Source organism: Rhincodon typus, chromosome 13, assembly GCF_021869965.1.
Source record: "Rhincodon typus isolate 14 chromosome 13, sRhiTyp1.1, whole genome shotgun sequence".
Taxonomy (NCBI): domain Eukaryota; kingdom Metazoa; phylum Chordata; class Chondrichthyes; order Orectolobiformes; family Rhincodontidae; genus Rhincodon; species Rhincodon typus.
In genome coordinates, this window is record NC_063344.1 from 3,481,003 (window position 1) to 3,497,262 (window position 16,260).

At 43.5% G+C, this 16,260-nt stretch overlaps 1 protein-coding gene across 2 annotated transcripts in view; it reads right to left on the reverse strand.

Moving 5' to 3' along the window:
- The window catches only part of zbtb38 (zinc finger and BTB domain containing 38), a 106,318-nt gene that overhangs the window by 77,410 nt on the left and 12,648 nt on the right, over positions 1 to 16,260 (reverse strand). The window lies entirely within an intron of this gene.

The window sequence follows — 16,260 nt, forward strand, 5'->3', positions numbered from 1 at the left end:
AAGATAGTAGGAACTGCCGATGCTGGAGAATCTGAAATAAGGGTATGGAGAGCAGTTCTAATTCACCAGCATCGGCAGTTCCTACTATCTCTGAGCGTTTAATCATTTTGTAGTTGTCAGATTGATTGATCAGTTGCTCACCATTTCTAATGATTCTGTTTTCATGTACTCAACCGAGAATCCGACCCCATACCCTGGCTCCACTTTGTTGCTTATTTTAGATTTGAACCAGGTTTCTTTTATGGCAACCTCCTGGCTGCTAAAACACAGATAGATTGCCAACTTGGCTGAACAGCAAGGGATGCTGGGCACATTGGCCAAGTGAAACTCTGAAATCACAAAACCCACATACCAGACACAGTGCAAACACAGCAGCCAAGTGCTAATGACATTAGCCTAATGTAAAAGGCAACAATTATCTCTGCACAGACACCCCCAACAACTTATCCACTAAACAAAGGACAGCCCAGACAGATAGGCACCAGGAACAAAAACAGAAGTTGCTGGAAAAGCTCCGCAGGTCTGGCAGCATCTTTGAAGAAAAAAAATCAGTTAACGTTTTGGGTCCGGTGACCCTTCCTCAGAACTAACGAAGGGTCTAGGCCCAAAATGTCGACTTTCCTGCTCCTCTGATGCTGCCTGACCTGCTGTGTTCCTCCAGCTCCATACCGTGTTGGCTCGGACTCCAGCATCTGCAGTTCTTGCTATCTTCTTTAAAACTTTCCCTCTCTCACCTTAAACCTATGTCCCTAGTATTCGACATTTCCACCTTGGAATAAAGACCATCCACCTTATCCATGCCTCTAATAATTTTATACACTTCTCTCAGGTCACCCCTCAGCTTCGAACGCTCTAGCAAAAACAATTCAAGTTTGTCCAACCTCTCCTTATAGCTCATGCACTCTAATCCATGCAACATACTGGTAAATCCCTTTTGCACTCTCTCCAAAGCCTCCACATCCTTCCTATAGTGTGGGGACCAGAACTGCATGCAATAGAACATAGAACATAGAACATTACAGCGCAGTACAGGCCCTTCAGCCCTCAATGTTGCGCCGACCTGTGAAACCAATCTGAAGCCCATCTAACCTGCACTATTCCATTATCATCCATATGTTTATCCAATGACCATTTAAATGCCCTTAAAGTTGGCAAGTCTACTACTGTTGCAGGCAGGGCATTCCACGCCCTTACTACTCTCTGAGTAAAGAATACTCCAAATGGGGCCCGACTAAAGTTTTAAACAGCTGCAATGTAAAGTCGTAGAGTCATAGATTAATATAGTATGGAAACAGGCCCTTCGGCCCAAACTTCACTCCATACTGACCATGCTGCCCACTCAGCTAGTTCCAATTGCCCACATTTGGTCCATATCCCTCCAAAACCTTCTCATTCACATACGTATCCAAATGTTTTTTTAAATGTTGCTATTGTCCTGCCTCAACCACTTTCTCTAGAGCCCATTCCATGTACACACCACTCTCTGCTTGAAGAAGTTGGCCCTCAGGTCCTTCTTAAATCTATCTCCTCTCACCTTAAACCTGTGCCCTCTGGTTTTCAATTCCCCATCCCTGGGAAAAGGCTATATGCATTCATCCTATCTATGCCCCTCATGATTTTATACACCTCAATAAGGTCACCCCTCATTCTCCTATGTTTCAAGGAATAAAATCGTATCCTGGCCAGCCCCTCCCTGTAATTCAGTCCTATTAGTCCTGGCAACATCCTCATGAATCTTCTTTGCACACTTTCCAGTTTAACTATGTCTTTCCTATAACCGGGTAACCAAAACTGTACACGATACTCCAAGTGCGGCCTCACCAACAACTTATACAACTGTAACATAACATGACTTGCCAACTTATACACTTAGCACCCCAACCGACGAAGGCAAGCATGCAGTATATGCCTTCTTTACCACCTTATCCTCTTGTGTTGTCATTTTCAGCGAGCTATAGACTTGTACCCCTAGGTCCCTCTGTATATCAATGCTCCTCAGGGTCCTGCCATTTGCTGTATACTTTCCTGTTGCAACTGACCTCCCAAAATGCATCACCTCACACATGTCCAGATTAAACACCATCTACCATTTCTGCGCCCAACTTTCCAGCTGATCTATGTCTTGCTGCATCCTTTGATAACCTTTCTCACTATCCACGTCTCTACGTATTTTCGTGTTGTCTGCAAACTTACTAATCAGACCACCAACACTTCCATCCAAATCTTTTATATAAATGTGTGATGTTTCTTGCTTGTTGACTTTGGGACCACTCTGTCACCCTTATTACTCTATCAGAAAGTTTCAAAGTGGGATCCCACTCCATTCCCCTATGGATGATAATTCTTTTTCTCCCCCCTCTAATCCACAGATTTGTGATATCGCAGTTCATTCTTTTTTTGTGTTTTTAGCCCTCCCTCGTTTTAAGTAACTGAAACACTTCTGTAATGGCTTTTCAAATTTATTTCCCTGTTTAATAAAGCTCAGGTAGCATTAGTAAGATTGGAGACTTTTAGCTTTCTTAAGGAACTAAATTCCTTAATTCTTTGAGTGTAGGTTATGGGCCTTTCATTTGCTTAAGTTATAATCAACAAAAAGTAACACTATGCTCAAATCATGGAGTCCTCTTCTATTTAAAAGAATGAATTTACAGGATTTCACATTATCACTGAACAGGTGACTGAAAATTATAGTCCCCCAGTCTAAAGGAAAATCAGGGAATTCTTTAATACAAATTTGATTGAATTTACCATTCCCATTCTGCTAAATCTAACCCTTAACAAGGAGTACTTAGGTTTGAGTTTTAACAGAAGCAGTATCCCTAAATTCTAAAAGGATAACAGGATTTTTTTCTTGTTCAAACATGGGTGCATTTAAGGGGCAGAGTCCCATTGCAAACTGAAAATTTTGAATGCAAGCTGTGATTCCTTTGCAAAGTGATTCCTTTGAAAATCACAATACCTGAAGAAACCTGTGTGGCCAGTTTGATGTTATAACAAAACACAGCTAATAAATAACATTCTTTCACTTTGTAACCTTGGTCATCTGCAAGATTTCCAGAAATAAATCCAGGCAGAAACAGAACATTTCTTCTCAACTAAGATTTCAGAAGAATCAGTTTCAAAACAGGAACAATGAACCTAAAGAATGTATTCACATTTAAATGAGGTTTCGAATGGAACTCAACAGGACAATGCTTTATTAAATCAAGCATCTAAATGGATAGTCTGAACATTTGTGCAACTTGACTGAAGCTTGCTATTATGCACTTTTGTGCGATGCAAAATACATGAGTCAGTAGTGCTATAGTATAGACAGTTCCAAACAAAATGCCACACAGATGAGTGGAGTATCCATCTCTGGCATTATTAGAGAACTGCAACTAACCAGGGTCAAGAGCATTTGACCCACTTACAACACAGTCAGTTAGGTCACAGCATGTCTCAGCAAGGTTTCACTTCTACCAACTTTTACTGCCAGCCAGACTCAAGTGGAGCCGAACAGTTGCTCTTTCTCCACATTTATTACAAAGACCCAAAATATCCACATGAATCACCGAATATGCCAAAAACCAAAAAAAAGGCACTTCAAGCTATTCACGATTAGTTCTTATAATGCAACATAAACAAAATGATTGTTTTCACTTTCAATGTTTGCCTTTTTCATTACAAAGATGATTTCTGTGTTTTTGACTTTTTACATGTTCCTTCAACTAAAGTTAGGTCAGTCACAAGGTCCTTACCACGATCTGAAGTCCCCACCTGCTTCAAGAAGACCACCATCATCCCGGTGCCAAAGAAAACACACGCAGCGTGCCCCAGTGACTTACCGCTCTGTGGTGCTGACCTCCATAATGATGAAGTGCTTCGAGAGGTTGGTCATGGCTCACATCAGCTCCAGCCTACCAGCCTGCCTTGATCCTTTGCAATTTGCCTATCGCTGCAACAGGTCCATGGCAGATGACATCTCCCTGACCCTATGCTTAACCGTGGAACATCTGGATAACAATGATACCTACATCAGGCTCCTACTTATTGACCACTGTTCCATCTTCAACACCATAATTCCAAACAAACTCATCTCTAAACTCTGAGACCAAGGTCTCGGTTCTCCCCTCTGTGTCTGGATCCTCGACATCCTGACCCATAGACCGCAGTGAGAATAGGGAACAATACCTCCTCCACCATAATCGTCAACACCGACGTCCTGCAAGGCTGCATACTTAGTCCCCCAATACACTCCTTATACACTCATGGCCGTGTGGCCAAATTCTGCCCCAACTCCTTTTGTAAGTTGCCAATGACACCACCATTGCAGGTTGGATCTCAAACAATGACTAGGCAGAGTACAGGAAAGAGATTGAGAGTTTAGCCGTATGGTATAATGACAACAATCTCTCCATCAACATCAGCAAAATGAAGGAGCTGGTCTTTGACTTCAGGAAACAGATTGGAGGGCACACCCCTGTCTGTATCAATGGTGCTGAGGTCAAGAGCATCAAATTCCTGGGAGCGATGATCTCCAATCTGTCCTGGTCCACCCATGTTGATGTGACAGTCAAGAAAGCACGACAATGTCTCTACTTCCTCAGGAGGCTAAGGAAATTCAGCAAGTCCACAAGGACTCTTACCAATTTTTATAGATGCACCATAGAAAGCATCCTATCTGGATCGATCACAGCTCGGTTTGGCAACTGTAATTCCCAAGACCGCGAGAAACAACGACAGAGAGGTGAACACAACCCAGTCCATCACACAAATCAGCCTCCCATCCACTGACTCCATCCATACTTCCCGATGCCTCAGGAAAGCAACCAACATAATCAAAGACCTCTCCAACCTTGATTATATTTTCTTCCATCCTCTTCCGTCAGAAAGAAAATGTAAAAGTTTGAATACATGTACAAACAGATTTAAGAACAGCTTTTTCCCCGCTGTTACCAGACTTTCGAAGGGACCTCTCAAATGTTAATGTTGATCGCTCTCTCTCTGCACCTTCTCTTTGGCTGTAACACTATATTCTGCACTCTGTTTTGCTACCCTGATGCACTTTTATGGTACAATCTGCCTGTAAAGCATGTAAAACAACACTTTTCACTGTATCTTAGGACATAGTACATGGGACAATAAAATTAAATATGGTTCACATCATTTCAGCGGAGCACAGTGTTGACTGCAATCACTGTACGATCGTCTAGAGAAAGTTCCAAATTACTCTTATTCACAAATTCTCAAACTCCCAAAGTCGCATTCATGCGCGCAACACCTTTACCGAGGCACTTGTAGAGCACTTTAACTGGCACTTTTCTTACAATACTTTTACGGGAATGCTCTAATGGAACACTTTAACTGAGGGGTTGCAAGTTTGATATTACCCACTTATAACTGAACCAGAGTCATGCAGCATGGAAGCTACTATAATGGTACCTGCCTCTACCACTTCATGTGGCAGTTTTTTTCATATACGCACAACTGGCTAAGGTATGTTATGAGGAGGGTTCCGTCTTCATTCAGATTCCTGACCTGAGATTCTGCTTGTACCTGGTGCTGGTTGGTATCTGGAGTTCTCGCTCAATCATCTGGGATTTTCCATGACCACATTGCCCCTGGTCATTCGTAGAGTCACTGCCTGTTCTTTGTTCTCCTTATCTGTCTTTGAGCAGTTTCATGGTGTTTTTAATCAAGCCTGATCCATTAAATTGCAGCCACAGTGACTCCATAATTCTCAGACTACAATCAGCAGTGAATGTTGAAATTTTCCATAGCAATGGAACACCTTCCCAGATGCCCTTTTGGATGTATATTGCAATTAATCAGGTTTCAATGAAACAATGTCCCTTCTACTCAATGAATGCTCCCGACACCAGCTGTGTCTGGCTAAATAACCAGCTTTGCTCACACTATTTTCCTGATTCTCAGTCTGACTCTGCAGTTAAAGCCAGGGCTGCCCACACAGAAACATGTCCAGGTCTGTTTCAGCAGTTTGCCATTGTCCATATTTCTTCAAGTGTTTAGCTGTTAGCCAATTAGTCACATTCATAGTCAATCTTTTGATCCATTAGATCATTCGCTGTCTATGGATCACTCATTTCACCAGTTGAATGCCTTTGGGATCCATCTACCTCTCAACCCTCTGCAATGGCTTCAGCATCAATATATGCGTTATTTACTTCCAATTCGCATTCATTACATCTACGCATTTAAGCCGTTAACCATCTCATTTCTAAACCTTGATTGAACCAATTGTTAGTCATTCTCTGATTAATCCACAATTTCCAGTGACACAATAACATTAATATCACAGTTTGATACACCGAAGCAAACACAATAAGCAGTACAGCTAAATGAGAAATAATACAAATCTGATTTTCTGAAGGAGGGTCTAGGCTCAAAACGTCAGCCTTCCTGCTCCTCTGATGCTGCTTGGCCTGCTGTGTTCATCCAGCTCTACACCTTGTTATCTCTAATACAAATCTATGTTTGAATATCCACATTCAGTTCCAGTCCCGCAGGAATTGTTTCTTTAATGACTTTAATGTTATTCTTAGTCTCCTCAGTCCTTTGTTCTACCTCCATAAAGGAAGGAGCTAGAAGGAACACACAAAACCTAAACTGTGTTAGCTGTTCTGGTAGTAGTTCTACTTAATAGGACCTTAAAAGGTTGTATACAAATCTATATTGGTGTACAAAGTACAAACTGCATGGTGTTTCTTGGCTTTTGTGCATGATATGTGTAACAGTGCATGGCCTTGAAGTTCTGATGCTTTCTGAGTTACTGCTTTCTGGTTTCCAGATATCTTGATGTAACTCCTATAAATAGTTCTCTCTGTTGATTCTGTAGCTCCATCAGTCCCAAAGGTACTCCGTACTCAGTCATGAGGTATATTTTCCAGTCCATCTTTTGGTGCCTATTATTAAGATCAAATATAGCATGTGGACATATTTACAGTTTTAAAATCTGATGCACATATTGAACAACTTCAGTTCTATCATTTCATTTCCCAACAGTCAGGAGTAGTGCTTGGTCCCGACAAGATGTTTTTTTAAGTCCTGGATCAGCCATCAAGATTGAAATACATATACAATATAGATTATAAACAATGTTTCTTCCAGACTTATTGTTTGGCACAGCCAGCCTTTCCTCTACATCTTGGAGGAGACAGACTCAACCTAATGAGTGCTAATCTGTTTCTTACCCACCTGTTTAATTCTGGGGTGTGTTCTGCACTTCTCACGCATTTCTGGGGAATTTGATTATTCTGGATTCAGTCAGGTGGAGACAGTTCAGAAGGAAGATGCCTGGTGGCAGCAGAGAAATTGCTGCTGAGAGTTGGGCTGGACCCGTTTGCTGCTGACTTGGGAAGGGCTGCAAAAAGGGGTAAGTAGAATAGATACATCCTGATTCTCAATTTCCTTTAAAATCATGTGGTTTTATCCAGCATCCAACATTATGTTGAGAGAGTTGCTGTTCTGTTTCCCCTTCTCTCCAAACAGCTTTAATTGTTTTGTGGTACCACCCCATTTTCCCCTTGGCCATAGGACCTTATAGAGAGCAACTTGCTATATCCACGGCACAGTAAGGTCCCACATACCTTCGGGCCAAAACGGCCAGTGGGAGAAAGTGATGCTCCAATGATCGGCCAATATTCAGCTCGGCAAGCTGGACCTTCCTGCCAGAGTAGGTTTCACTTTAATATTTCCTCTCTCCCGTTGTCACTGCTACTACTACTTGAGCAGCGTGAGTGTTTTTCAGTTGCCTTTCTACAAATTTTGCATGGCTTGGGGGCACCACCTATGGTTCACTTAGACTTAATCCTCACAGGGCCTCTATCTCATGTGGGTGTGTCCCATCATCAGCACGTGTGGGGTAAATCTTGTTGAGCTGGATACTATATTCTGAAATCATCATCAGAGGGCAGTACCACATTCCAAGTTAAGTTATTCTGTTGGACTGTTTCTTGAATCATGCTTTTCAAAATTCTAGACAACAAGGTGCAGGGCTGGATGAACACAGCAGGCCAAGCAGCATCATAGGAGCAGATTTCATTCTTGGTGGTTGGAGGGTTTGAGCGATAGGGAAAGGCTGAATAGACTGGGGCTATTTTCCCTGGAGTGTCAGAGGCTGAGGGGTGACCGCATAGAGCTTTATAAAATCATGAGGGGCATAAATAGGGTAAATAGACATGGTCTTTATCCCAGGGTGGGGGTGTCTAGAACTAGAGGGCACAGGATTAAGGTGAGAGGGAAAAGATTTAAAAGGGGCAACTGTTTCACGCAGAGGATGGTGTGTGTATAGAATGAGTTGCCAGTGGAGATGGTGGAGGCTGGTATAATTACAACATTTAAAAGGCATCTGGAATGTTTGCAAATGGGACTAGATTTATTTAGGATATCTGGATGAGTTGGACTGAAGGGTCTGTTTCCATGCTGTATATCTCTATGACTCTATGACCCTATACCACTTGAGGGCAGCTGAAAGGCTATTTTGGATTTATTCTGAACAGGGCTGTGAGGTTTTGTATCATTTAGGCAGTAAAATGTGTTCCCTGGTCAGTGGTGGGGATTGGTCAGTGAGGTGGGAGGAGCGGATAGGTGGGAGAGCTTCATCCCCGCCTCCTTGACCCGTCCGTCTTCTCTCCCACCTATCCGCTCCTCCCACCTCACTGACCAATCCCCACCACTACCTACCTGCTATCACCGTGCCCCCCTCTCTCTATTTATTTCAGAGCCCCCTTCCCCTCCCCAGTTTCTGAAGAAGGGCCCCAACCTGAAACGTCAGTTTTCCTGCTACTTAGATTATGATGTTTCCTGTTACCTTAGCTATGTGTGTTATTTCATGTGGGGACTACCAGGGTTTAACTGTCTGTGGCTCCTTGCTTTGCCAGTGCATCCGTCCGGATAATCCTGTGCGGAGATGACCTATGGTGTGCCTTTCACCTTAAATTATCCCATATTCCCTGCCTTATGCTTGATCGAGAATGATTGAGGAGGCTTCTGACGGCAACGGTCTTCCATCTTTGGCTACAAATCCTTTCACTCCCCCCATAAGGGTAGAGATCAGTTGGACTGTTGTAGACATACATACTACTTCAGTACATGACGGCTGAGGTCAGGGATTCCTTGGGATGGCTCACTACTGCTGCAGTTCTACAGCTTGCGCACTCACACTGGTCATAATGCTATTTCATCTGTGGAGCACCTTGCTATCCTTCTACATATATTTCACATCCTGTTCTCCTAACTCCCTTCTCTAGCATCGAAGAGTCAGCAACAAAAATGTTTAATCTCTCCTGTGCCTATTCTCCCCCATTTTGTTTTGGCCCAAATGGATCCTTGAGGACATATGTTGTCCACGCCTGGTCACCATGCGGATTGGCCCGTATAGACACTGTCCATGCCTGGTCGCCATGTGGTTTGGCCCCGTGGACACTATCCATGCCTGGCAGTTGAGGAGTTTGCTCCTATTGATGATGTGCGTTGCTAAGAATATGGTATGCGGGTTCTTTTGACAGATATCTCATCCTGTAACACGACGGCCCATTGGGCAATATTTCTGACCTATTGTGCTTTTCCAGCCTCACGCCTATAGACTCTGGCTTCCAGCATCTGCAGTCCAAATTATGTTGTTTATCTCAGGTTTATCTAGTGATTAGTGGTAAAGGATACAATGCTAGTGTATGTAAATGACAGAAGAGGCATTTTTTTAGATAACAAAGGGAGGTGGATTGCAAGATAGCAATTAGTACAACTACATTTGGGACCAGGCATAATTAAGACCTTATGCAACAGGTACAGATGGATCTGCTGCCTCTGAAAGCTAGAGTAGAACTCCTTACCTCCACCCACAGACTGTGTGACATTAGAAGTAAAAATGTGGTGCCAATAGAGCATGAACATTAACCCTTTCAGAATATTCTTACACAAGATCGCCCCAAAGCTTTCCTCCCCCATACTTAAGCAATATGTATAAGTGGTGCAAGAATACTGTCCCTGTCTCTGAGCCAGAAGGTCCCAGTTCATGTCCCACATGTCCCTAGTGAGTGAGAGAGACAGAGAGGGTGTGAGAGAGAGAGAGAGAGAGGGTGAGAGTGATAATTTTTACATTGACCAGTACTAGTGTCATGGCATCTGTCCCAGAAGGCCTAGGCTTAAGTCCTACCTACATGTAGAGATGGGTCTTTTTGTTTTATTCACTCACAGAATGGGGACATCGCTGGCTGCCCAGCGTTTATTGCCCGTACGTAGCTGCCCTTCAACCAAGTGGCTTGCTAGGCCATTTCTGACCAGCTGGGTTTGTCCAGCTCCACGTTTATTGAGTGCAGTTGACAGTCAATCACATTGCTGAGAGTCTGGAATCAAATGTAGACCAGACCAGGTAAGGATGGCAGTTTCCTTCCCTAAAGGACATTAGTGAACCAGATGAGTTTTTCTGACAATCAGCTGGGGTTTCATAGTCATCAGTCGATTCTTAATACTAGATTGTTTTTAAAAATTGAATTTGAATTCCACCATCTGCTGTGGTAGGATTTAAATCCAGATCCCCAAAACATTACTTGGATTAATAGCCTAGTGATAATACCACTAGGCTTGTGCTTTCATAATATCACTGAACAGGTTTATCACAAAACATCTATTACATTATGGTGGCTCAGTGGTCAGCGCTGCTGCCTCACAGCGCCAGGGACCTGGGTTCAATTCTACCATCGGGCAACTGTCTGTGTGGAGTTTGCACATTCTCCCAGTGTCTGCATGGGTTTCCTCTGGGGGCTAAAGTTTTCCACGAGAGAATCTTCTATCTCTTTGATATCCTTCTCAGAGAATGTTGCTCTGTGTAGACAACGTTGTTGGCCCATTACCCTATCTGAAGGCCCTTTAAAATTTCTGATTGTTCTTCCTGGAAGACAGCTGTTCTGTCAAAAATGTATATTTTCTTGCTTAATGTATCCTGGATTACTCGAATCAGGCAAACAGTTGCTAATTGGAAGAGGTAGTCTTTTCTTTTGCAGGATCCAGGATGCTTAGACCAATAGCTCCTCCTCCTTGACCATATCCTGGATCTGTGGACATGGTCTGGCTTCCATGGAGTCATCGAAGCAACATCTCCCTTAAGTTACTGATCATGCTGGACTTCTTCAGGCAGCCATTGTGATTTTGACATAGTCACGTTACTGACAGATTGCCGCTGACTCAGCATTCTCCAGTCACTGGCATTGACTATCCTGGGAGAGGGCAGAGATTTCCAACAGTCCTATGAAGCCTGTGACTTCCTAAGTTACCAATATCAAACAGCTCTCTACGCCAACATTTAAAAAGTACCAGTTTGTGAAGCACTGCTGCAATGTATATTGGACAGGGGGATTTTGAACAGATCTAACAGTTCAAGATCTGGGCCTTCGTGAAGCACTGGGGCCATAAGCAGAATTGTATTCAAACACAGTCGATAACTACATCGCGGCATATCCCTGTTCATTACCATCAAACCAAAGGATCAACCCCGGTTCAAAGCGTGAAGGAGGGCATGCCAGGAGCAAAATGCAGCATACCTAAGAGGGTGAACCTAGTAACGCACCAACACCAAACTAAATACATGCCAAATCGCATAAATAGCATGCAAACAGACAGAGTCCACTACCCCACAATCGATGGACCAGATCTAAATCTCTGGTTATGACAAGACTGCAACCATGAAAGGTGGTAGACAATTCAACCATTCATTGTCAATGATGAGGGAGCCCAGCTCATCAGTGCAAAAGGCAGGGGAGATATATTTGCATCCATCCAGAAGTGACAGTGGATGAGTCATCTCTGCCTCCTCCCAAGACAACAAGCTTTATAGATACCAGCCTTCAGCCTTTTCAATTCATTTCAGATTATAATCAAACGATAGCTGAATGCCTCAGATACTGCAAAGGTTATGGGCCCGGAGATTCTGGCAACAGTACTGAAGACTTCTGTACTAGAACTACCTCCATCACACGCTAACCTGTTCAATACAGTTATAACATTTGCAAAGATTCAGCAATTTGGAAAACTCGAGAAACTCAGCAGGTCTGGCAGCAACTGTGGAGAGAAAGCAGAGTTAACGTTTCAGGTCCAGTGACCAATCTGTAGAATGGTTCTGAGGAAGGGTCACTGGACCTGAAACATTGGAGAGAAAGCAGAGTTAATGTTTCAGGTCCAGTGACCCTTCCTCAGAACCGTTCTACAGATTGGTCACTGGACCTGAAACGTTAACTCTGCTTTCTCTCCACAGTTGCTGCCAGACCTGCTGAGTTTCCCCAACAATTTCTGTTTGAGATTTCCAACGAATGTAGTTCTTTGTTTTTTTTGTTAAAATGGAAATCTGCTCACCTATGTCCTACACACAAAGGACAAATCCAACCAGGCCATTTAGTATCTCTTCAGTCTACTCTCCACAATTCATAATGCAGAAGGTGTCATCAACAGTGCTATTAAGCAGTACTTGCTTAGCAATAACCTACTCAGTTCTGCTCAGTTTTGGTTTCACCAGGGTCATTTGGTTTTTGACCTCATTATTGCCTTGCTGCAAACATGGACAAAAGAGCTGACTGCAGGGAGAAGTGAGGGTGACTGCACTTGACATCAATACAGCATGGCATCAAAAGAACCCTAGAAAATTTGGAGTAGAGAGAGGGAGAGAGAGATCAAGAGAGTGGGCGAGAGCGACCGTTCCTCCATCCTAAGGTCAGAGTGGGAACATCAGCTGAAGATATGCACAATGTACAGTGCCACTCACAAATTCTCTGATACTGAAGCAGTCCAGATCCAACATTCAGACTCAGGCTAATAAATAACAACTAATATTCATGCCACATAAAATGCCAGGCAAAAAATAATAGGAGCAGGAGTAGGCAATTCAGCCCCTCAGGTCTGCTCTGTCACTTGATATCATCATGGTTGATTTCATCTCAATCTTAACTCAGAGTCATGCAGCATGGAAACAGACCCTTCGGTCCAACGAGTCTTCACCATGTTCCCATACTAAACTAGTCCCATCTGCTTGCATTTGGCCTATATCCCTTCAAACCTTTCCTATCCACGTACTTATCCAAATGTCTTTTAAACATTGCAGCTGTACTGAGATCCATCACTTCCTCTGTGTAACATAGTTGCCCTCATGTCCTTTTTAAATCTTTCTCCTCTCAAATACTTGCCGCCTAGGTTTGAACTGCTGCACCATAGGGAAAAGACCCTTGTCATTCATCTTATCTATGTCCCTCATCTTATCTATGTCCCTCATGATTTTATAAACCTCTATAAAGGTCACCTCTTTGGTTTTGGATTTCACTACCCTGGGGAAAATACCTTGGCTATTCACCCTATCCGTGCCCCTCCTGGTTTTACAAACTTCTATAATGTCACTTCTCAGCCTCTGATGCTCCAGGGAAAATAGCCCCAGCCTGTTAAGCCTCTCCCTATAGCTCAAACCCTCCAACCCTGCCAACATCCTTGTTAAATCTTTTCTGAACCCTTTCAAGTTTCACAACATCCTTCCTATAAACAGGGAGACTAGAACTGAATGCAGTATTCCAAAAGTGGCCTAACCAATGCCCTGTACAGCCGCAACATTATCTCCCAACTCCTATATTCAATGCACTGACCAATAAAGGCAAGTGTACCAAATGCCTTCTTCACTATCCTATCTACCTGCAACTCCACTTTAAAGGAACTATGAACTTGCACTCCAAGGTCTCTTTGTTCAGCAACACTCCCCAGGACCTTACCATTAAGCTCTAAGTCCTGCCCTGATTTACCTTTCCAAAATGCAGCACCTCACATTTATCTAAATTCAACTCCATCTGCCACTCCTGATCAAGGTCCTGTTGTACTGTGAGGTAATCTTCTTGGCTATCCACTACACCATCAATTTTACTAACTTACTAACCATACCTCCTATGTTTACATCCAAATCATTTATATAAATGATGGAAAACAGTGGACCCAGTACCGAACCTTGTGGCACACCGCTGGTCACAGGCTTCCAGTCTGAAAAGCAACCCTCCACCACCATCCTCTGTCTCTTACCTTCGAGCCAGTTCTGTATCCAAATATCGAGTTCTCCCTGTATTCTGTATGATCTAACCTTGCTAACCTGTCTACTGTGCGGAACCTTGTCAAATGGCTTACTAAAGTCCACGTAGATCACATCCACTGCTGTGCCTTCATCAATCCTCTTCGTTACTTCTTCAAAAAACTCAATTACGTTAGTGAGACAGGATTTGCCACTCATATCTTCAACCTGTCCCTCCTACCTGCTTCAAGAAGACCACCATCATCCCAGGACGTAAGAAAGCACATGCGGTGTGCCTTAATGACTACCACCCAGTGGCTCTGACCTCAATAATCTTGAAGTGCTTTGAGAGGCTGGTCATGGCCCACATTAACTCCAGTCTCCCAGCCTGCCTCGATCCCCTACAGTTTGCCTACCGACATAACAGATCCACAGCGGATGCCATATCCCTAGCCCTGCACTCATCCCTGGAACATCTGGACAACAGAATACCTACATCAGACTCCTGCTCATTGACTACAGCTCCACCTTCAACACCATTATCCCCTCCAGACTGATCTTAAAACTCAGAGACCTTGGACTTGGCTCCACCCTCTGTAACTGGATCCTCAGCTTTCTGACCTACAGGCCGCAATCAGTGAGGATAGGGAACTGCACCTCCTCCACAATAACACTCAACACTGGAGCTCCCAAGGATACACCCTCAGCCCCCTACTGTATGCCCTGTACACGCAGGACTGTGTTGTCAAATTCTGAACAAACACCATCTACAAGTTTGCTGACGACACCACTGTGGTAGGACAGATATATAACAATGATGAGTCAGAATACAAAAAGGAGATAGGGGGCTTGGTGACATGGTGCAATAAGAACAATCTGTCTCTCAATGTCAGTAAAACTAAAGAACTGATCATTGACTTCAGAAAGAAAGGACGAGAACACACCCCCATCTACACCAACAGAGCTGAGGTTGAGAGGGTGAATAGTGTCAAGTTCCTCAGAGTGACGATAACCGACAATCTGTCCTGGACTTCCCATGTAGATGCGACAGTCAAGAAGACATAACAATGCCTCTTCTCCCTCAGGCAGCTCAGGAAATTTGTCATATCCATAAAGTCCCTCACCGACTTCTACAGATGCTCCATTGAAAGCATACTGTCCGGGTGCATAACGGCCTGGTATGGCAACTGCTCTGCCCAGGACCGTAAGAAACTACAGAAGGTGGTGTGCACAGCCCAGACCATCACGGAAGCCAACCTTCCATCCATGGACTCCATTTACGTGTCTCACTGCCGCAGAAAGGCTGCCATCAAAGACCCATTCCACCCCAGTAATGATCTCCTACAATCTCTTCCATCAGGCAGAAGATACAGAAGCCTGAACACACGCACCAGCGGATTCAGGAACAGCTTCTTTCCAGCCATTATCAGACTTATGAGTGGACTCTCTAGCCTCAAATAATGCTGATCTTGCCTTGCGCACACCCTGTGCGACGTAACCTGTATGCCTCGGTCCAGGTGTTATTTTCACTTTATGATCTGTAAATCCTTGCTTACCATAATCTGCCTGTATTGCTCATAAACAGAGCTTTTCACTGCACTTAGGTACATGTGACAATAATAAATCAAATCAAATCAAAATCAAACAAAGCCATATTGGCTATCCCTAATCAGTCCTTGACTTTCCAAATACATTACAATAACTTCCACTAAGAGTGAATATAACCTTTGACAATTACATTGTTGTAGCTGGATTCCCCAACATCCTGGGGGCGACTATTAATCAGAAACTGAATTTGAGCAGCCATATGAGCAGTCCTCTCACCTCTAGTTTTGAACTCTCCTACTCTAGGAAAAAGTCTTTTGCTATTCATCTTGTCTGTCCCCCTGATGATTTTACAAACCTCTATGAAGGTCACCCCTCAATCTCCTATTTTCCGGAGGAAAAAAGTCCCAGCCTGTCCAGCCTTTCCTTATAAATCAAATCCTCCAATCCCAGAAATATCTTTGTAAATCTGTTCTGAACTCTCTCCAATTTAATAACATCCTTCCTGTACACAGCCCTCCAAAAGTGGCCTCATCCCTTCCTCATCAACCTCATCATGACATCCCAATTGAGTGCAGCTCTACAACACTCAAGGAGCTTGACACCATCCAGGACACAGCAGCCTGTGTAATTGGCACCCCAACTAACATCTTGAACATTGTTTACTATTCGTAGTGGAAGGAATC